The following is a 22,580-nucleotide window of genomic DNA, read 5'->3' on the forward strand; positions in this document are numbered from 1 at the left end:
TCCCACTGTTCATTCACAACCTGGATTGTCCATGTAATAGGCTCATGGCTGTTGATTCTGTTGCAGGAGGCTTTGGAACTGGAGCACATGTGTGGAGACTCCCAAAAGAGACATTCTATTCCCAGCTCGAAAGTACACTGATCAACACTGGTCTGAGCATGAGCGGTGACCTGACCACGTGAAGGGGCTCTATTTCTGTGGAGGTGCAAGTAGATCTCTGTGCTCAGTTTAATTAGGCACACACACTTTCAGCCTGCAAGCCCAATTATACCCAATCAATCTACAACCCCCAGTATATTTTGAACGATGGGAGGAAACTGGAGCCATCAGGGAAAACACATGCAGACTCGGGGAGAATGTACAAACTCCTTACAGACAGCACTGGATTTCAGTCTCCATTACTGTCAGTGTAATAGCATTCCGCTAACCGCTATACTAACTCAGCTCTTATTCTGGAAGGGCTGCATTTCAGCAGGCAGTGGCCAGACTGGGAAACCTGGCATCAAGTGCACGAGCCTCAGGTGGGAGGAGGAATCCTGAAGGAGATTAAGAGTGCCAGACTTTGCAATGCCACCAATCCTCTCACAGGATCAGGTGGACAACTGAGTGTAGCTGTGAGAGTTTTCAGACCAAAGCTCTCTTCTGATAATTAGGGCTGTGGTGAGGGGCAGTGAGTTTTCTCTCTCTTCCCACACAACAGGAAACTGCTTGTACTGGGCATCCACTTGTTGCTGACTCCCATGGACTCCATAGATGTCGAGACCTGCTCCCTCAGCTCTGTTGCCTGCGGCAGGCAGGTGTGCATGGTTCACCTCCAGAAAGGAAATGTGGCTATCCTACTGTGTACCAGCTGGTCTCCTCTGTGTCCTTAGTTATCATGTGCATTCAGTCTGCTGAATAATGGGCCATCATCTCCAGAATTTCACTGACTGCTTCCCCTGAGGATCCTCACCTGATTTCTCCAGGCACACAACTGTGTGCAGCTCCTACTGGAGAGGCAACACTATAGGTTACCTGCCTGAATGCAGCTCTTTCATTCCCTTTGTAGTCTCCAGCCCTACCCCCATAACCTGTCTCACAATCTTAAAACAGCCCATTATCCTCTTGAGCCCTCTCTAACCCCTTCCCTCTCTTGTCTCAAGAAAGGGTCTCGACCAAAAAACATTGACTGTCCATTTGTTGCCAGTCCTGGTGAGTCCCTCCAGCTTCTCACTGTATGCTCGAGATTACAGCATCTCCTGTCTCTTGACGCTACTGCCCTCATTAAATGTGCACCTCTAGCCTAGCACCACACAAGCAGGACTGAACATCAAGAAGCAGGGTGCCCCCCCACCCCCCCACCACATCAGCCACTGACTGCTTCCTTCCTCTTTGTGTCCCCCTCACACTCCACCTCCTCCCTCAAGGCATAGATCTGGAATGAGTCTCTGAACCCGGAAATGATAAGGACAGAGGTAAAATTAAAGTTACACTGCGTGCATAATCCCTTTGTGAATGTGTCAGGATGCATCTTCATCACAGGTGCAAGGGTGTGGCAGATGGAGTACAACATTGGTAAAATGTGAGGTCATCCACCATAAAAGAAACAATAGATTGGGTTTTTATTTGAACAGTGAAAGTGTGCTGTTGTGCAGAGGGAGGCAGAAGTGCTTGTGTATAAATTACAAAAGCTTCGGTAATCAGGAAGGTAAATAGGGTGCTGATCTTCACTGCTGGAGGGAGTGAAATTAAAAGCAGGAAGATTCTGCTGAAATGGTACCAGTGAGGCCACACCTGGAGTACTGCATACAGTTTGGGTCTTCTTACTTAACAAAAGATACACCAGCTTCAGAGGTGATGCAGAGGAGGTGCACCTGGTTGATTCTGGAGAGCCTGTGAGGAGAGAATGAATCACCTAGGAATATCCTCAGGGGATTTTATGGAAACATATAAAAGTATGAAAGAAATGGACATGAAGGAAGCAGGAATGTTGCTTCCACAAGTATGTGAGACTAGAACAAGGGGACATAGCCTCAAGATTCAGGGGAATAGATTTAGGATGGAGATGAGGGCAAACTGCTTTTCCCAGAGAATGCTAACTCTGTGAAATTCTCTGCTCCATGAAGCAGTAGAGGCTACCTCATTAAATGTATTTAAGACATAAATAGATAGACTTTTGCACAGTGAGAGAATTGTAGGAGAAAAGACAAATGAACGGAGCTTAATCCTCTGCCCAATCAGCCATGATCTTATGTAATGGCCAGCATGCTCGACGGGCCAGATTCTTCATCCAAGACAGAGACTGAAATTGCTGGAAGCATTGACCGAGCAGCGTTGGCGGAGAAAAACAGAATCAATGTTTCTGGTCAGGGACCTTGTATCATGACTGGAAGAAGTGAGAAGACCGCCATATTTGTATTTCCAGAGCATGGAGACGCGAGGCTAAGATGGGGAAACAGAGAAGGTCGGTGAGATGTTGCAGACCAAAGTTGCCACAATTAATTTAAAGGACGGCAATCAAAAAAGTGAAGAGAAGAAACACAGAAGCACAGAGATGCAACCAGATCTGTGAAGAAACAAAATGGATTGTTCAATTCAGGATAAAGTCTGAAGGGCTGTAATGTTCTCCAACAGAAAATGCTGAGTGAAACATGGAGACAGTAATCTTGGAATACTTGGATACACTGCGTATCCATGTATCTCACAACCCAAGATATATTTCCATGGGAAAAATACCAATTTCTTTTATATATTTTATTCCATCTCCTTTCAGTCAAACCCACTTAGGCGTATTACTCTGGATGGTATGGATTGCCAAGGATTCAGAGTGTACATCAAACGTGCCAGGAAGATATCATGAAAATTAGAAACAAATTTGTATTTTTTGCAATTCAGTATATGCTAAGAATTTGTAATGACTAAATTCAAATTTATCACATAAAATTACAGACGTAAACACAAACACTTACAATATCTCATCAATAAAAGAGACTCTGGTGCAGATAAATCAGAAGCCAACCATCCTTACAACCCCGCACACAGCATCTTTCAACTGCTCCTACCTGGAAAGAGGTACAGGGGTATCAGAACCAGCACCACAAGGCTGAGAAACAGCTTCTTCCCATGGTCAGGAAGAATGCCGAATGACCAAAGGAATTGCTCACACTAACTGTCCCAGACTCTCATATTTATAAAACAATATTAATTTAAATGTATATATGAGTACTAGTTTCTCTCGTGTCTTGGTGTGAGCCTGCAAGCTCACACCAAGACACAAGAGAAACTTGTCCGTGAACTACTCTTTGCAGACGATGCCGCTTTAGTTGCCCATTCAGAGCCAGCTCTTCAGCGCTTGACGTCCTGCTTTGCGGAAACTGCCAAAATGTTTGGCCTGGAAGTCAGCCTGAAGAAAACTGAGGTCCTCCATCAGCCAGCTCCCCACCATGATTACCAGCCCCTCCACATCTCCATCGGGCACACAAAACTCAAAACGGTCAACCAGTTTACCTATCTCGGCTGCACCATTTCATCAGATGCAAGGATCGACAATGAGATAGACAACAGACTCGCCAAGGCAAATAGCGCCTTTGGAAGACTACACAAAAGAGTCTGGAAAAACAACCAACTGAAAAACCTCACAAAGATAAGCGTATACAGAGCCGTTGTCATATCCACACTCCTGTTCGGCTCCGAATCATGGGTCCTCTACCGGCACCACCTACGGCTCCTAGAACGCTTCCACCAACGTTGTCTCCGCTCCATCCTCAACATCCATTGGAGCGCTTACATCCCTAACGTCGAAGTACTCGAGATGGCAGAGGTCGACAGCATCGAGTCCACGCTGCTGAAGATCCAGCTGCGCTGGATGGGTCACGTCTCCAGAATGGAGGACCATCGCCTTCCCAAGATCGTGTTATATGGCGAGCTCTCCACTGGCCCCCGTGACAGAGGTGCACCAAAGAAAAGGTACAAGGACTGCCTAAAGAAATCTCTTGGTGCCTGCCACATTGACCACCGCCAGTGGGCTGATATCGCCTCAAACTGTGCATCTTGGCGCCTCACAGTTTGGCGGGCAGCAACCTCCTTTGAAGAAGACCGCAGAGCCTACCTCACTGACAAAAGGCAAAGGAGGAAAAACCCAACACCCAACCCCAACCAACCAATTTTCCCCTGCAACCGCTGCAATCGTGTCTGCCTGTCCCGCATCGGACTTGTCAGCCACAAACGAGCCTGCAGCTGACGTGGACTTTTTACCCCCTCCATAAATCTTCGTCCGCGAAGCCAAGCCAAAGAAAGAAAGAATGAGTACTAGTCCTGCATATGTATTGCTCGTCTGTATGCGTGTTATGACTTGCTATGTGTCTTCTTGTTTTGCACCAAGGACCATCAAACCATAGAATGTTACAGCACAGAAAGAGTCCTTTCAGCACTTCTTGTCTGTGCCAAACTATTTTTCTGCCTTGCCCCACTAACCTGCACCCAGTCCAAAGCTCTCCATATCCCACCCATCCACGTGCCTGCCCAAATTCTTCTTAAATGTTAAAATTGTGCCAGTATTCACCACTTCAGCTGGTAGCTCATTCCACACTGCTACCACTCTCTGTGTGTCGAAGCTCCCTCTCATGTTCCCCCTAAACTTTTCCCCCTTCACCCTTAACCAATATCCTCTGATTTGTATCTCACCTACATTTACTCTCTCTATGCCCTTCAGTATTAAAATGCATCCATCAAATCTCCCCTCATTTTTCTATGCTCCAGGAAGAAAGTCCTAACTTGTTTAACCTTTTCCTGTACAATCGTTTGATAATAAACTTACTTGACACCTAAATGTCCATGTACTACATTACAGATCATGTTTGAACAGATTCTATTTGTGTTTGTTCTAATGTTACAGTGAGATATTACATCCTAAAACAGAAATAAAAATATATTAAAAAATCAGATTAACTCCAAAGATGACACAAGAGAAATTATGCCCAGTTATTGTTGCTGTGGGTAGTTAGGTAGTTGCTTTATTACCAAATGTTCACTTACACCTGGCTGAGATTACTGTTTGGATAAGTCTAATTGAGTTTTTTGAGGAGGTAACAAAAGAAATTGATGATGGTAGGGTGGTAGATGTGGTCTACATGGATTTTAGCAAGGAATTTGACAAGGTCCCTATAATGTCTCTGGAGTTACTTGGGAGGCTTCTTAAACAACTTAGAGATGCAAGATTCAAATAACAGAAGAGACTTTACTTACTTACTGATGCCTTCCAGCATCTCAGGAAACTATTCACATACTCACATACGCCCCTCAGTGGTGCACTACAATTACCACAGTGAGAAGTGTGTATTCTTACGTGGTGACAAAATAGCTCACATTATCCTGACTATATAACATCCCTCCTTCTCAAGATAAAGAAAAATTTAGTGTTCTTTATCACTTTCTTTCCAGTGCAACTTAAGTAACTGAATTTGTACACTAGTTTATTTACACAACTATTTTAAAATAGTTCTTATTGATATCACACTGGCGGCAGTAAGTTGCTTCACCATCTTGTAAATTTGGCTGCGACTATTGGGCTCTGTGTTGCTGGTACACGTGTAGCTTGTTGTGCTTTACCTGACAATTGCTGCGTTGACATTTTGGTATTAGTGGTTGTAGTCTCTTCACTTGATACCTCACTTGATATTGGTGTTGCAGGCGTTGCTGGTATTAAAGCTTTCTGCTTCACCACATCTTGTGTCAGCTGGATGAGAATTCTGTTCCTCCTCAGCTGATTGTCAGAATCTGTCTCAGCAATGCATGATCTTGGTGTCTCATCTTCTCTGATGACCTTTGCTGGGATCCATGTTTTCAATGACGACTGTTGAATATGCACGTGCTGCCCTCTGAAGAGTTTTGGCAATGTTTGTTATGATGCTGGCACCCTTCTTCTTGCCTGTCAGCGAGTCTTCTTCTGGTTTCCTCCTGGTCTTCTGGAGGGTGTATTTTGCTTGGCAGAGTTGTTCTATATCTCCTGCCATTTAGAAGTTCTGCCAGAGACTTCATGTGAGCCCTTAAAAGTGTTGCTCATAATGATAGAAGAGCTAGGTCTGGGCCGCCTTTTGTTTTGCGACACTTAACTAGTGTGCGTTTCACAGTTTGCACTTGTCTTTCAATTAACCCATGACCTTTGGGGTTGTATGGGGATGGTGTAGTGATAAAAAACCCATACTCTGCAGCCAGCTTTCTGAATTGTTGGATGTGAACTGTGTTCCATTGTCACATATTACTTGCTTGGGTATTCCTGTTCAGCAAAGAGCGCTCTCATTTCTGAGGTGATAGTTGACAAATGGAAACTTAGAGTAGTAAACTATTAAGTACCACTCTTGATTCTCAGTGAACAAGTCTGCTCCCACTGTGTGCCATGGCCTGAAAGGCACTTCTGTGGAAATCATTTCCTCTTTTGTGTTTCTGTTAATGCTTTTGGATATCTTCTTTGTCTGAATCTCATAATTGACAGACATCAAATGCAACTCCTGGCAGCTATCCAGACCTAGAATTGCTGGACCGTCTGTGTCTACCATGTAGAATGTACAGACGATGTTCTTTCCTTTATGGCAGCCATTGATCTTAGCTCTCCCTAGCTGCTTGATCATGCATCCACCATAGGCCATTAATGTGACATATGCTGTTTCCAATGCGTCGTGTTTTGGATACCTTTTTATTATGTTCTCTGGGTACATCTGGCGGTATAGTCTGAGTGGAAGGACGTTGCTTTGTGATCCAGTATCCAGCTACACGTTTATGTTAATATCATACGTTGTTCTGGATTGTCCTCTGTATTTGGATCCTTGTGTGCAACTCGCTTCCTTCTTTCATCTCATCCGACGTCTTGTGAAGATGTATGGATTCTATGTCCAGTATCTGGATGTTGAAATCCTCATTGTTGTTTCATTTTATGTTGTGGATCTTCTTCTTGTCTTTTTTCTTCACTGGTATTACTGTTTTTTTAATACCAGTCTTGCACATCTTCGCCCAGTGGTTTGCTTTACCACTGGCTCTACATTCTGAACCGTAAGTGGGGCATTTGTTTCAATCATCAAAGCAATGTTGTCTGCCGCACTTCCTGCAGGTCTTGGGGGTTTGCACTTTTCTGATTATGTTCTTTATAGCGTCAACTCTTCTTTCTCTTTGCTGTGGGTGGGTCTGCATAGAGAGGGATTTCATTTGTGTCCTCGTGGCTTTGAAGACTCTGGCTGTGTCTATAGCTTCATCCAGCTTCAAGCTTTCCTTCCCTATAAGAGTCTTTTGCACTTCAGGATGGGCACTTCCCCCATATTACTTGATCAACTAATCTTTCCTCTCTATCCTTAAATGCGCATTTTGCAACAACAATTTTTAGTAGTGAGGAAGTTATCAACCATCTCATCAGTCTCTTGCACTAAGCCTTGAAATTCATAGCATTTAATTCTATAATTAGACCTGGATTCAAGGTGAGAAGCAAACTTTTTTCTCCACCTCTGTAAGCTCCCAGCTATTAAATAAGTCAAGGCCTTGCTCCCCTGTCCAGAGAAGAATATAACTGACCTTCTCTGCTGTTGCATTTTTAAAATACCTTTTGAATGCCAAATTGAACCTGCTGAAACTTTTTAAATGATTCAACAATGTCGTCAGCCTCCCAGTCCATCACTGGGTGAATTGCTGTTGCTCCAGCCATTTTTTTTCAGTAATGTTTTTTCTCTTCTTCCCCTTCGTATTTCAGTGACTTACAATCAATTGTATGGCTTTATTCTTGTTCTCTTATACCGCTGCCACCATGTTTTGTCTCTGGAGTTACTTCAGAGGCTTCTTAAATAACTTAGGGATGCAAGATTCAAATAACAGAAGAGATTTTACTTTCTGATATCTTCCACCATCTCAGGAAATTGTTCACACATTCATATACGTAAACATGAGCCCCACAGTGATGCACTGCAGTTACTACAGTGAGAAGGAGAAGTCTGTATTCTTATGCGGTTACAAAATAGTTCATATTATCCTGATCATATAACAGTCCCCGATGAGAGACTCATCAGAAAGTCATGAGTCACGGGATCAGTGGAAAATTGGTTGTATGGATAAAAAATTGGCTTGTAGGAAGAAAGCAGAGAGTAGTAGTGGAAGGAAAGTATTCTGCCTGGAGGTCGGTGACTAGTGGCACAGGGATTTGTTCTGGAACCCCTGCTCTTTGTGATTTTTATATATGACCTGGATGAAGAAGTGGAAGGGTAAGTCAGTAAGTTTGCAGAAAACACAAACATTGGAGGAGTTGTGGATGGAACTGAAGGTTGTCGAAGGTAACAAGATGATATAGACAGGATGCAGAGTTGAGCAGAAAAGAGGCAGATGGATTTCAATCCAGATCAGTGTGAGGTGATGCATTTTGAAAGGACTAACCAGAAGGCCGAGTACAGGGTTAATGGTCAATTACTTGAGAGGATGATAGAGGGGCCTTGGGGTGCATATCCATACATCCCTCAAGGTCACTGCACAGGTAGATAGGTTAGTGAAGAAGGCCTATGGGATTGAATTCAGGACTAGTGAGGTCATGTTACAACTCGACAAAATCTTTGGTAAGACCACACTTAGAGTATTGTGTTTGGTTCTGGTCACCTCATTATAGGAAGGATGTGGAAGTTATGGAGAGGGTGCAGAGGAGATTTACCAGGATGTTGCTTGGATTGGGAAACAAGTCTTATGAGGTATGGTTAGCAGAATAGAAGGATGAGAGGATACTTGATAGAGGTCAACAAGGTTATAAGAGGCATAGATAGGGTGGACAGCCAGCACCTGTTTCCTAGGGCAGGATCAGCAAACACCAGAGGACATATGTACAAAGGGAAGGGAGGGACATTTAGGGGAGACATCAGGGGTAAGTTTTTTTTTACACAGAGGGTTGTGGGTGCCTGGAATGCCTTGCTGGGGGTGGTGGTGGATGCTGAAACAATGGGGGGATTTAAGAGACTCTTAGACAGACACATGGATGAAATAAAAATAGAGGGTTCTAGGGTAGGGAGGTTTCATACTTTTTTTATGAAGGACAACACAACATTAAGGGCTGAAGGGCCTGTACTGTGCTGCATTGTTCTATGTTCTAAGGTTAGCTGACTGTGCCAATGAAAGTAGTAACATGATAACACCACAAACTAATAATTTCCCAATTGAAGTCAGGAATTGGGTTGTAAGATTAAAAACTATTGTTCAAAATGACTGAATTTTGTGTTTTCTGAATGAACTTGGTTTTACAATGTTATTATGAGCAGTTCTGAACCCACCACTTTAACTCTAAGGCTGTGAACGTAGCTCAAGTTTGAGAACTTATCATTGATAAGTTGGTTGAGTTCTGGGATAGTCAGAAATAGTAAAGCAAATGTATGAATAAAGCTGCCAGCAATTGTTTGGACAAACGAGCAGGAGAAGACAACATGACCTGTAGTCAAAATTTTTCCCTCCATTCTGAGGAGTTTTACATTTGCATATTCTGGTTCAACTTTAAAAGACTAAAAATGAACTCTACTAATAAAACTACATGATATACTATAGTAACAATGTAAGTAAAACATTCATGCTCATGGCCATTTGTCAATGAAACTGATAGGGACTTTGGGATTCCTTTGTAGATTTCTTCACTCAAGAGGATAGAATGAGCTGCCATCTGATGTGGTAAGTGTGGACGATCTTGAGTTTTAAGAATAAATTGGAGAGATACATGGATGGGAGAGGATTGGAGGGTCATGGAATGGGAGCAGGATTGTGGGACTAGCTGAACGATGGTCAGCACAGACTAGAAGGGCAGAATGGCCTACTTCCTATGGTGTAGCATTCTATGGAATCAATGCAAATCACTAAAACTGACACAATTTGAAACCTTTGTGAACAAGCCCAACTGTAAAATAGTCTGTAAAATCATAAGAAATGAGGTTTTAGTGGCATGTAACTCACCTGCACCATTTAAGAACCAACGAAGAAAAATCCAGACTGCAAGTGAAAGCAAACTTCTCTGATGCTCTCATTCACAAACCAGGAAATGGAGACAAGGAGGATACAAGCAATAATACTGATCCAGGTAGACGCCATCATTGGTAATAAAGCAAATGCCCAATTATCACCAGCAACAAGCAACTGAGCATGATTTCTCCTTGTGGCAAATCTTTGGAGTGTATCATGAAAATTACAGCATTCAGCAACTGTCCCATACAAGCCCTAATAAAGCGAAACAGCAACTCAACATCAAGAGACTCCGACTCTTTTTTTCTCTCTGTAACTTGAGTGTTTCCAGTTACACCAATGTACTCCATTCTACTTATCCCAGTAAAAAACTGTCATTTTTAATTCTTACTCCTTTATCCCCCATTGAATAGCTTATAGTGAAGGACAATGTCTTTGGCTGAGATTTTTTTGTCCACTATTAGCCTCCTTACATTAAAATCTTAAAATAGTAAAAGGTATTTGGGCATGCGCATATTTAATATATGCATGTTAATGTCTCCAGTATTATTACCAGGTCTTTATTTTTGAAATTGGAACTCCGTTGCACTAACTATTCTATTGAGATTGTGCCTTCAGAACCCCCACTACAATATACTACTATTATCTAATCCTCTTACGATTGAATTTTATGAACTCTTCCAACACATAAGGCACAAGGAATTAGAGGCATTGACAAATTGGATCTAAAATTGGTTTCATGCTTTTCTGACTAAACATCTGTGGTGTGCCACAGAGGATGGTGCTGGGACTTTAGTTATTGTTCATTTACATGGTCTGGTTAGAATGCTTAGAGACAACATGAAAATTGGTGGAGTTAGTGAAGAAGGTTTGTGTAAGGATACAGTGGGTCATAGCTCAGCTGGAAAATTGGGTGAGGACGTGGCGGATAAATATGAGTTATCACATTTTGGGAAGTCAAATTCTGGTAGGGCATATAAAGTAAATGGCATTGACCTTTGGAGCATTGATGTTCAATGAAGGCTTGGAATGCAAGTCCATAGCTCCCTGGAAGTGGCAACTCAGGTGAGTGCAGGTAAAATTGTAAAGTGTAGAAGCCATTTAGATGGATATTTGGAGAGGAAAGAGAATTGGTATGCTTGATTTCATAGGCCAAGGAACTGAGTTGGGATCCCATCATAGAGTTGTACAAACCATTGATTGGGCCACACAATTGAGCATGTGGTCACCACTCTACAGGAAGAATGTGGTAGACATAGAGAGGATGCAGAAGAGATTCATCAGGTGTCTGGAATGGAGATCTGTAGCTCAACCCACTGGAATGGAGGAGGCCAACAAGCAACCTTATCCTGGTTTATAAAATTACATCGGAGAGAGGAGAGAAATTTAAAGGAGATCTGAAGGTGGTTTCTTGTTGGGAAGGTGACGAATATATGGAATGAGCTGCCAGAAGAGGTGGGGGAGGCAGATACAATTACAATGTTCAAAAGGCATTTGGCTAGCTACTGGGATAGAAAGAGCATGGAGCCTAATGCAAGTGTGAGATTAGGGTGGACAGGCAACAGGGTCAATGTGGATGAGATGGGCTGAAAGAGACCATTTCTGTGCTGAGCAATTCCATGATTGCACAACTTCTAAGAGGCTGACCATCTGAATCACTTACATACCAGGCTCAAAATACTCAGGAGATTTGACAGCATTCCATTGTTGGAGTTTCCAAGGAGTGCTTGCTTCCTGAAGCACCTGGACAGGATATCTGGGCCCAGAATATTAGATCTGGCTTTGATTCACTGAGGAAGAGCTTTGAGAGGGAGCAGTATGTAACAGGGGACTTTCTTCCTTTCAATTCATTGACTTAAGTTAAAATGTTGAATTGTTTTGAAGTCTCTTCTAGTGGCTGGAGCTTTACTGGTAGGAAGTGACAGATCCAGATCACCACATTCTTGGAGAATCTTCACACTTAGTAACATTTCTCTTGACCAGCTTCTTCTTCATGCATTCTCCTGGGGAATAGGTCTTTGGAAGGCAGCATGCTGACACAATGCTCAGCACTGCTGCCTCACCCCTCCACGGACCTGGATTTGAACCTGACCTTGTGCATTGTCCATATAGAGTTTGTGTTTGGCTCTGCTACCATGTAGGTTTGACCCCACATTCCCATTTAGCTGACAAGTTAATTGGGGACACAAATTTCTCCAAGCATTGATGAATTCTGGACTAGGGTGGAGCTGATGGGCATATGAGAGAGAATAAATTCCAGGGAAATATTGGGTGGAATGGCATTGCTTGGAGCTGGCATGGGCTCAATGGCCTCTATCTTTATTTTGAAAAATGTGAAACCCCTGCTAGGCCCCATTTCCTTTGACTCTTCTGCCAAAGGATTCCTGTCAGTGGGCTCATTGCCTCCTGATCATATTAGTTGCCCCAGCTGAATTTAAGCCAAAGCCTCATTTTTGAGAGAAAGGCCACTGTGGACTTCAGACATCTTACCTTCCTTTAAAACTATAATTACTGCACATCTCAAAAGAATATCCTGACCTCCTGTTCATGAGCCAACAAATGTATGAGAAACTAGAGTGAAACAAGAAAGTCTGCAGACGCTCGGATTGTAACAAATACACAAAATTGCTGGAGAAACTCAGTAAGTTCCACAGCGTTCATGAGTCAAAGATATATAACTAATGTTTTTGGGCCTGAGCCCTTCATCAAGGTATGAACAAAAAGCAGGTAGGCATCTGAATGAAAGGGAAGGGGAGGAGGAAAGAAGGGCCATGGGGAAGGCATAGACCAATAGCCAACTGGCCATAGGTGGACATGGACAGGAAAACAGGAGAGAAAAGCTGAGAATTGATCAAGGGAGGGGGGTTGCTCTGTGAATATAGATCTGGAAGATATAAGAAAGAGGGATGGGGAGGGGGAGAGAGTGAGAAAGAGAAAAGGAGAAAGAGAGAAATATAAATTGGGGAGAGGAGATGGAGGAAAGAAGACATAAGGACAGAGAACAAGAGAGATGGGGGTGAGGTGGGGTGGGGTGAGATAACAGAAACTGATGTTAATGCCACTAACTAGAAGATGGCCAGATGGAATGAGGTATTTTTCCTCCAATTTGCATGTGGTTTCAGTTTGGCACCATATGAGACCATGGAAATGAGGTGGGGAATTGAAATGGGTTGTCACTGAGAGATCCCCACTATTACAATAAAGCAATCTCCCAGTCTGCATCCAGTCTCTCCAGTGTAGAGGAGACCACAAGAGGAGCACCAGATACTGTACAGTAAATGACCTTCACAGATTCACTAGTGTTGCTTCACTTGGAAGGACTGCTTTGGGCCTGAATTGTGGTGAGGGAGGAGACATCAGTACAAGTGTAGCATTTTCTTTGGTCAGAGTGGTAGGTAACTAGAAATCCCTTCAAATGGCACAGCAGGAAAGGGTAACCAGTTATGGCCTTCAAGATCAGGTTGCTTATTTCCTATTTGATGTGCATGGATTGACCTAGTCCCATTTGAGAGTGCAAACATCGCAAGGACTGACACCACCAATTATTCTGCATGCAATTTGTCTCATCCAAATTGCACAACATATGTCTGCTTGCAATCTGCAAATGAAACTCCTACTAAAAGGCCATATTTAGCATAAAATTTTTTATGGGCCTCAAATTCAGAGATGGCAGACTTATTATTAGGCTGAACAGATTTATTGAACAGAAACTTTGAGGGACAAGCCAGTTGCCCTCTTGGAATGCAAGTTTAAAAAAATCTCATTTCAGAATCCCGTGTCCTTTCTTGTCATCTCTGATACAGTTCCTTTCTTTGTTCTTGCCTTCCTCAAGAAATGGTCTCTTGCCTTTAGCATTCACTTAACAATCATATTTGCTTCATTTTCAATGAAGTTTTATTCCTGGCCTTTCTAAAGACATATTTTGTGCAGTTACATTGTTTTGTCCCAAAATGTTAAATTATTTATTGGCAATAGATTTACATCTCTGATGTTATTCATTTTCTGTGATTTTATGGGACAGGAGAAAACTTATTGGGACCAAATACTGAAAGAACATTACTTTCTGCAAGAGCTCACGGAGACAATGAGAATGGAACTCCAACTTCGGAAATAAAAATGCTTTGGAAACAGTTTACTAATTATTAATTCAAATGGATTTCAATGGTTCTTTCTGAAAACTTCACCTATTTTCACATAACGGAAATATTTAAATAAGTTTGTCAAAAATGTAAGACAGTTAAATCCATCAGGAGTATTATCATAGCAGGTGCATGTAGTATTCTGCCTGACGTAGGCATATGTCGCTGCTACATGGAGGTCTTGTGCATACTTGAAAATGTTTATGGTTATCCTCTGTCACAGGGTTTGTTCAATCACCTATTCCTCTCATCTTATAAAACACATGTTTCCCACAGATCTAATTCTGAAGAGGGATAAAACCTACATGCTGAGCCCTGGCATAATGTAATAAACCTCACCAGAGGCTAATATTTATTGATGAAATTCTGCTTTAGGAACCTCTTTATTGCCAAATTATCCTGAGCTGTTCTTTCTTCCAGCAACATCTGATTATATTATATTTTCTAGTCAGCCAGTACAATTTACAATAAATTACTAAATTAGAAGCCTGATCCTTTACAAGAGATTGTGCCTTATTCCTTTGGGGGTAGGACTATATTTATCCCTCCTCCTTGTTGATTTTCTATATTACAAACAAAGGCCTGCACAGGTCTCAAAAATTACTCCAGAGCAGTGTCTGAATTTAATGCATTATTTCAGGATTTTCTCAAAAGGTACTGCACTAATCATAGTTAGAAAACTAGCTCTGACAAAGCATTATAAGGCAGTTTTCCACTGATGCAAAGGACTAAAAGCATCCAATTTAAATTATTTGATTAAAGTTGCCATCATTTTGAATGTGCAACTAAACTCTTGTTTCACTCATTACATCGCTCAGAGCACCAGAGGTTAAAAATGGAAAAATCCACAGTGTCTCTTATGAGTTCACATCGTGGAGTGGTAAAGGGTTACCAAGGGAATTGTGCATTCTATGTCCAGCATATCTCACCAAGACAATGAACTTTATTGAAGAAAGATAGATATTCCATTGAATGATAACAGTGTTTCATTCAGCTGTATCCCAAGTTCTGATGATCAACAAGATGGGTGTGGGGCATAATGTACACCTACTGATAAAATCCCAGTATTTACCCTTTTCACTCTTATCTCGAGGTAGTTGCTTAACATCAAGGCTACTCCGGGAGTTGGGAGTGCGAGGAAAGACACTCTGACGAGCAGTCAAAGATCTCTCTCCAAAGCTGCTGAAAAGGGTAGCCAGTGACTCTGGATGAGGAGGAAGGATTCTACTTGGGCACCCAAGTGAGTGAATAGCATCTGGCGGGGAGAGCCTGGGATGCTGGGATTCACTGCTGAACCCTCCGGAGGTGTCAAGGGTCTATCACTGAGGAAGGAGGGCACCCACTTGATAACCCAGAAGATTCCACCACTCACTTGGCTAATCCTCAGAGTCTAGGCAGCAAGTCTCAGGAGTGCAATAAGGTCCTACATAACATACATACCTTCCACATACAGATATGTGAATGCCAACTGCCCCTTGAAAAGCCTGATTCTAATTTTCAAATTTGATTAGAGCTCGACCACCAGAGATAGTTTCTCTCTCTTCATCTCATCAGGCCCCCTTAATGTCTTGAAAACTTCAATTAGTTTGTCTCTTAACTTCTAAATTTCAGGGAATATATCCAATTTTGCCAAATTTCTCCTCGGAATTTAACCCATTTAGGCCAAACATCACCATTCTGTGAGTGGTGTGCAATTCTGTGCAAGAGAATATTCTTTCTTTGATAAAGGAAACATTCTTTTTGCAGTTGGCCAAAGCAATTGAAAAAATAAAAACAATCATCAGAATGCCAGCAATCTTATGTCAGGTATTGTCCAACAAGCAAACCTGTGTTTGCAAGGTCATTTTACTTAACTCAGGTGAATCCTTCTTTAATGCTGAGTGGAGTGAAAGAAAGTATTCAGTTGCAATCCACAAATGCGCTGGAGAAACTCAGCAGGTCATGCAGCATCCCAAGGAAGTAAAGGTAAACAAGAAGGTCTGCAGAAGCTGGGGTCAAATGCAATACACAAATGTGCTGGAAAAACTCATCAGGTCACTCAGCACCCATAGGAAGTAAACAGTAACAAACGTTTTGGGCCTGGGATCTTTGTCAGCTGTAATACTGAGTTTTCCAACACATTTGTGTTGTGTTAATGCCCAGAGAAGGTTGGGGAGAATACCCCTCCCATGGGCCATCAATGAAGTGGTGTCTATGGTGCAGGAGTTGTTGCAGCAGGTTGGAAAAATTCAGACTTATTTTGCTGGCCTGGTAGTAGTTGCCTTAACCCGGAGATGGTAGGTGTGCTGAAGCCTGCAGACATGTTCGGTGCCACTGTAGCAAACACAGCTCAATACTTGTTCATAACCCTACTGTCAGATGACCGCTGGACATAAAGGGAAAAAAGCCTCCCAAATACTTGAATTTGTATTTCAAATACAAGGTTGTATCCTCTAAAGAATCCACATAGTGCTTAGTCCATGGAAGATGTGAACATCACAGATGTATGAATCCAGTAACATTACGAATTAACAGATGGAACAATGCTATGACTGTAAAAGAAATCATATATGATTTTTGTATTTCTGGTATATATTTTTTAATGGATAAAGTTCATTCTTGAAATTTTTTTTAAAATCCCATCCACCAGAAAGAAATATAGAGGTAGCTGTTGAGGTCTATCCCACACAGCTGCAGAACAGAAGAGTCACCAAACCACAGGCTATTCCTCGGGACACACACAGTGTTGGAAGATCATCAACATGGTGAAAGGCATACTTTGTTCTGCACAAAATCTTTTCCCTCTTGCAGTGCAACAAGGTAGCACAAGGGTATCCTGGTGTCTGGGTCATTCCAACTGGAGGGATATGTGGCATGGGACACACTGAATCTTGGTGTAGCCACAGCAAAGGCTTTGTGGGGAACGACTTCAGCCAGAGGCTCTGCCACCATTACTCCGCACCACCACCTCCTCCCACCCCACTTACCCATCCCAGTCCATGACCACCCAACCGCCACTTATCCCCCACCAATCCATAACCCCATCTCCCACCGCCCAGCACTCCACATGCCCACCCTCAACTCCAACCCCCTCACCCCAAACCCCAACACCCAAACCCCTAAAGCCCCAAACCCCAACACCCCCACCCCTTCACCCCAACACCCTAAAACCTCAAACCCAACCCCCTCACCCCAAACACAAATCCCAACCCCATCACCCCAAACCCCCAAACCTAAAAACCCAAGCCCTGAAACCCAACACCAACACCAAAAACCCCAACTCCAACACCCTCACCCCAAACCCATCCCCCTCACCCCCAACCCCCCCAAACACTAATCCCAACCCCATCAACCCAAACCCTAAAATCTAAAAACCCCAATGACCCAAACCCTGAAACCTCAACCCCATCACCCCCAACCCCTCACACAAAACCCCAACCCCAACACCCCTTACCCCCAATACTCCCATTCTTAATATCTCCTCTCCACTACATCCTCATCCCCAACACCATTACCTGACCCCATTCTGCTCATGACCTCTCATTGATTTGCTTCGCAGTAACTTTGCAAATAGCAAAGGTTTGGTTTTTCAGGACATGAAAAGATTACTTAATTTAGCAAGTAAGTAAACCTTCCCTCACAAAATTAATTTTAAGAATGAATTCCCTCAGTAAACAGAACTCAGTGTTAAAAATAGCGACGACAAATGTGTTCAACAAATGGACAATGGAAACAACCAATATGCAGAATTTGGGGAGGGGAGGGTGGTTGGGAGGGGAGGGGAGGGTGGTTGGGAGGGGAGGGGAGGGTGGTTGGGAGGGGAGGGGAGGGTGGTTGGGAGGGGAGGGGAAGGTGGTTGGGAGGGGAGGGGAGGGTGGTTGGGAGGGGAGGGGAGGGTGGTTGGGAGGGGAGGGGAGGGTGGTTGGGAGGGGAGGGGAGGGTGGATGGGAGGGTGGTTGGGAGGGGAGGGGAGGGGAGGGTGGTTGGGAGGGGAGGGGAGGGCAGGGGGAGAGGGGAGGTAAAACAGAATCCCAGGAGAGAGCCAGGGCATTGATGCATTCCACGGCTTCAACAAGCATCATCTCATTTTGAGCGTTCCCAGTGGAAACGCAAATCCGACCCCGTTTAGAAAACACCTCACCTTCATTTTCTGATCCACTAATGACAAGACGTGGTCATTCGGCCCATTGAGAACATGCCACCTCGCCTGCAGAGCGATTCCAACCCTTCAAGCTCTCCCGTGCACGCCCATCCCCTTTGATTGACCACTGAAGAACACTGCAAGGTCGTTTTTCTACCCGCTGGACCCCCCCCCCCACCATAAATAAGTGAAGAACTAAAGGCTAGCAAATCATTCAAAGTGGGTTGCCAACAGATGGCGGAGTTATTCTTCAAAATCAAAGTAGCATTTGACGGCGAGAACATCCTCTGTGTGTGGCATCAGCTGCCATCCTGTGCCATGAATGCAGCCTCTGTCAAGTCACTTTGAAAGGAGGATTCGGATTCCCTTCTCGGGAGCCGGTCAGTGCGCCTGGTGAAGAACAGTATTCAATAAATGGAGAGACCCCAGGGAGTTTAAGTTGGGGAACTGACAAAAACCGGCAGAGGGATCGGGATTTTCAGTCCCGTTCAGTGCAAGCCAGACAGAGCTAATTTTATCTGCCCGCTCATTCCTGGAGGCAGCCCGGACCAACCAGCCTGACGACGTGGTGTCCGATGTCTTAATCACATTGCATTAAGGTAGCCCGCGGCTCCTCTCTCTTCTGCCAACAGCTTCCTCTGTGAAGCCACTGTTCAGTCTCCCAGTCATGAAACCCAATGCACCCCCATTTGGGAGCAATCGGTTTGTGCAGAAGACACCAAGTTAGCCAAATGGGCAACTGTCTGCTCTGAACAACTTGGGCAACAACTGGAATAACAAGCGTGGAAACGATGGTTGTGGTGAGAGGAGGAAATGTAAGGTCAGAGAGTCTCATGTCATCTTTCTTTGGCTTGGCTTTGCGGACGAAGATTTATGGAGGGGGTAAAAAGTCCACGTCAGCTGCAGGCTCGTTTGTGGCTGACAAGTCCGATGCGGGACAGGCAGACACGGTTGCAGCGGTTGCAGGGGAAAATTGGTTGGTTGGGGTTGGGTGTTGGGTTTTTCCTCCTTTGCCTTTTGTCAGTGAGGTGGGCTCTGCGGTCTTCTTCAAAGGAGGTTGCTGCCCGCCAAACTGTGAGGCGCTAAGATGCACGGTTTGAGGCGTTATCAGTCCACTGGCGGTGGTCAATGTGGCAGGCACCAAGAGATTTCTTTAGGCAGTCCTTGTACCTTTTCTTTGGTGCACCTCTGTCACGGTGGCCAGTGGAGAGCTCGCAATATAACACGATCTTGGGAAGGCGATGGTCCTCCATTCTGGAGACGTGACCCATCCAGCGCAGCTGGATCTTCAGCAGCGTGGATTCGATGCTGTCGACCTCTGCCATCTCGAGTACTTCGACGTTAGGGATGAAAGCGCTCCAATGGATGTTGAGGATGGAGCGGAGACAACGCTGGTGGAAGCGTTCTAGGAGCCGTAGGTGGTGCCGGTAGAGGACCCATGATTCGGAGCCGAACAGGAGTGTGGGTATGACAACGGCTCTGTATACGCTTATCTTTGTGAGGTTTTTCAGTTGGTTGTTTTTCCAGACTCTTTTGTGTAGTCTTCCAAAGGCGCTATTTGCCTTGGCGAGTCTGTTGTCTATCTCATTGTCGATCCTTGCATCTGATGAAATGGTGCAGCCGAGATAGGTAAACTGGTTGACCGTTTTGAGTTTTGTGTGCCCGATGGAGATGTGGAGGGGCTGGTAATCATGGTGGGGAGCTGGCTGATGGAGGACCTCAGTTTTCTTCAGGCTGACTTCCAGGCCAAACATTTTGGCAGTTTCCGCAAAGCAGGACGTCAAGCGCTGAAGAGCTGGCTCTGAATGGGCAACTAAAGCGGCATCGTCTGCAAAGAGTAGTTCACGGACAAGTTGCTCTTGTGTCTTGGTGTGAGCTTGCAGGCGCCTCAGATTGAAGAGACTACCATCCGTGCGGTACCGGATGTAAACAGCGTCTTCATTGTTGGGGTCTTTCATGGCTTGGTTCAGCATCATGCTGAGAACTGGGTAGTGCGGGCTCAGGGGTCGGAAGGGTGTGGGGTAAAGAGAGAACACTGACTGGAGCACGAAGTTCCAAATGGGAACACAATCTGAAATCATGACCAGCTTGCAGGTGAATATTAAGTGGGCATGGACTTTCCCAGTGCCCCGAAGTGCCAGTGCACGAATAGATAACATTTTGGAATCTTAAAATGCTTCACAGCACCAACATTCCAATAACGCTCGACTCAAAATTCCTGCCAAGGTTATCAACGAGCCAGAGAAGGACTTGTATGAATTCGAGTAAAACTCGAGTAAAAAAGTAAAACAGGAGTAAACAAGAATAAAAAAATAAAAAGTTCTCATTCCCTCTCAAATGACACAAAATATCCCATAAGTCTTTCTTCAACATATCCCAAGAAGGACAAGAACAGGAATTTTTTTGTGGGGTGGGGGGAGAACCCATTATCTTCCATGTCGCGCACCATCCTGTCTTGGATATTCGTCAGTGTTGGGCAAAGATCTTGAAACTGCCCTGATGGCGTGAATGCTGCTATTTTAAATGCCGGGATTTCTATCTGTGGGGGAACAGCACGTTTACAGTATAGACGTATGCAATTCAACAGATGACCACTTCTCAGTTTGAAGATCCTTGAGTTCCCATGAACATGCACATGTGGCTCGTCCTTAATCTCATCCTGAGCACACGACCAGTTACCATCTTGAGAACACTACAGTAATTAACGTGGAAACAATAATAAATGTCTAATGTCATCAAGCCATGGGAAACAAAGACACTATATATTATCACTGGGGCTCAAAATTGTTTGGCATTCTTTTTGAAGCAGAATTTCAGTAATGACAGTCGCGAAGCTGCATATGTTGTTATAAATATAATCTGTGTTGGGTAATAAGGTTGGGCTAAAATCGATGTCAGCTGGACCTGTAAAAGCCAGCGTGTAAATTAAGGACGCTCAACATAATGGAATATCTGGATATAACCCAACAGTCTTAACATTTATGCAGGAACGGAATCATTTGGAAGTAATGAACATAAATTGTCGCTGGCTTTTTAGCATCCCGCGATGTTCTGAAGCATCAACCAGGAATAATAAAACGGACAATCTATTTTTTTCTAATTGCACATGCAGAATAATTTGGAAAAGACCTAGAGCACAATATAAAAAATAGCATACGCAATATTTTAAGTGTTGTACTACCCATATAGATTTTAAGAAAATCCCCAGCGTGAGGTTGGATTTGTGGAAAGTAAATGAGTGACTGAAGAGAAAGAAGGGCTTTTCTCAGCCTGGATTATGACTGTCAGTTACACAAACAGAACGAACACAGGAGAGTAAAACTTACATTTGGAAAGGGTTCATGGAAGTGTACAAACACAGCACGTTTAATATAAGCAGAACGTAACAGTAACAACAGACTGTAAATAAAACGTCTGGATTTGACTCTGCAAATGGTTGGTTGGAGATCTTTAGACTAAACACAGTTGTCTCTCCATTAACTCCTCGGGTGAAAATATTCTACTATTGTTCTCTAATCATGCACAGTGCTCTGAACAAATGGCAGCCGCACGCAGTAACGACATTTAGCTCCCTGCCAACACCAGCGGCAAAAAGATTTGTCGGAATCCGATGACTGCTCACAACCGAATTCTGCCGGAGCAATAAAACAAAAGCTGCCTGCAGCGTGCACCAAGTTGTCTGTCACTGCTACCCTGCACAAGCCCCTGCCCAAAGCTCGCAGCAAGCAAAAGCAAGGTCTGCATTTCAGCTCTGCAGAAATCAAACCTCCTTGAGGCAGGACGTCAAAAGAAATGTGACAAGAATCAGCTCCATGGAAGATGCAAAACGCTTCGGCCAACAAGAAATCCGCACTCAGTGTGTAAATTTTTTTAAAAATCCGAAAGCACATAGAATTAAATCAATAATTCTATTCCCCCCCCACCCCCCCCCCCCCCCCCAAATCTCTGAACTTGCTTGGAATACACTACAAGTCAGTTGAAAGGATATTTGTAAAAGATAACGGGAGAGTGGTTCCATGGCAATAATTAAGCTTACTTTACCTCAGGGGAAAATCTTGGTTCTGTTGCGGTAGATAATAAGGCTGATGGTGCACAGCCTAAAATGTCCAAAAGCTGTCGTGAATGAAGCTCTCAATTCAGCCAAGCAATAGAGTTGAGACGTGCGCTGGCTCTGACCTCTTGGAAGAAGTTCTCTCCATTTATCAGTGTGTGCAAACAGTGCACACAGCTGCCAAATGCAGTCCTTCCTTTGCTCTGCCAATATTCTCCTTCCTGTCTCGCTCAATCTTTCCATTCACCGCAGCACAGAGAGAAATGTTCAAAAGAAAAACACTGCCACTTAAGAGTTTGAATCACAATGGCTAATTCTGTTGAAAAGGACTTGG

At 43.8% G+C, this 22,580-nt stretch overlaps 1 protein-coding gene across 3 annotated transcripts in view; it reads right to left on the minus strand.

The window, feature by feature from the left end:
- LOC138761791 (SPATS2-like protein) overlaps positions 1 to 22,388 on the minus strand; it is a 165,751-nt gene extending 143,363 nt beyond the window's left edge. For 2 of the 3 annotated variants that reach the window (XM_069934525.1, XM_069934524.1), the window contains exon 1: positions 22,237 to 22,387. The gene's annotated coding sequence lies outside the window, so the exon portion shown is untranslated. Of the gene's footprint in view, positions 1 to 22,236 lie in introns of all 3 variants that reach the window. The other variant, XM_069934526.1, reaches the window with a different exon arrangement.
- Between the last annotated feature and the right edge of the window lie 192 nt (positions 22,389 to 22,580).

This window comes from Narcine bancroftii, chromosome 4, assembly GCF_036971445.1.
Source record: "Narcine bancroftii isolate sNarBan1 chromosome 4, sNarBan1.hap1, whole genome shotgun sequence".
Lineage (NCBI taxonomy): Eukaryota > Metazoa > Chordata > Chondrichthyes > Torpediniformes > Narcinidae > Narcine > Narcine bancroftii.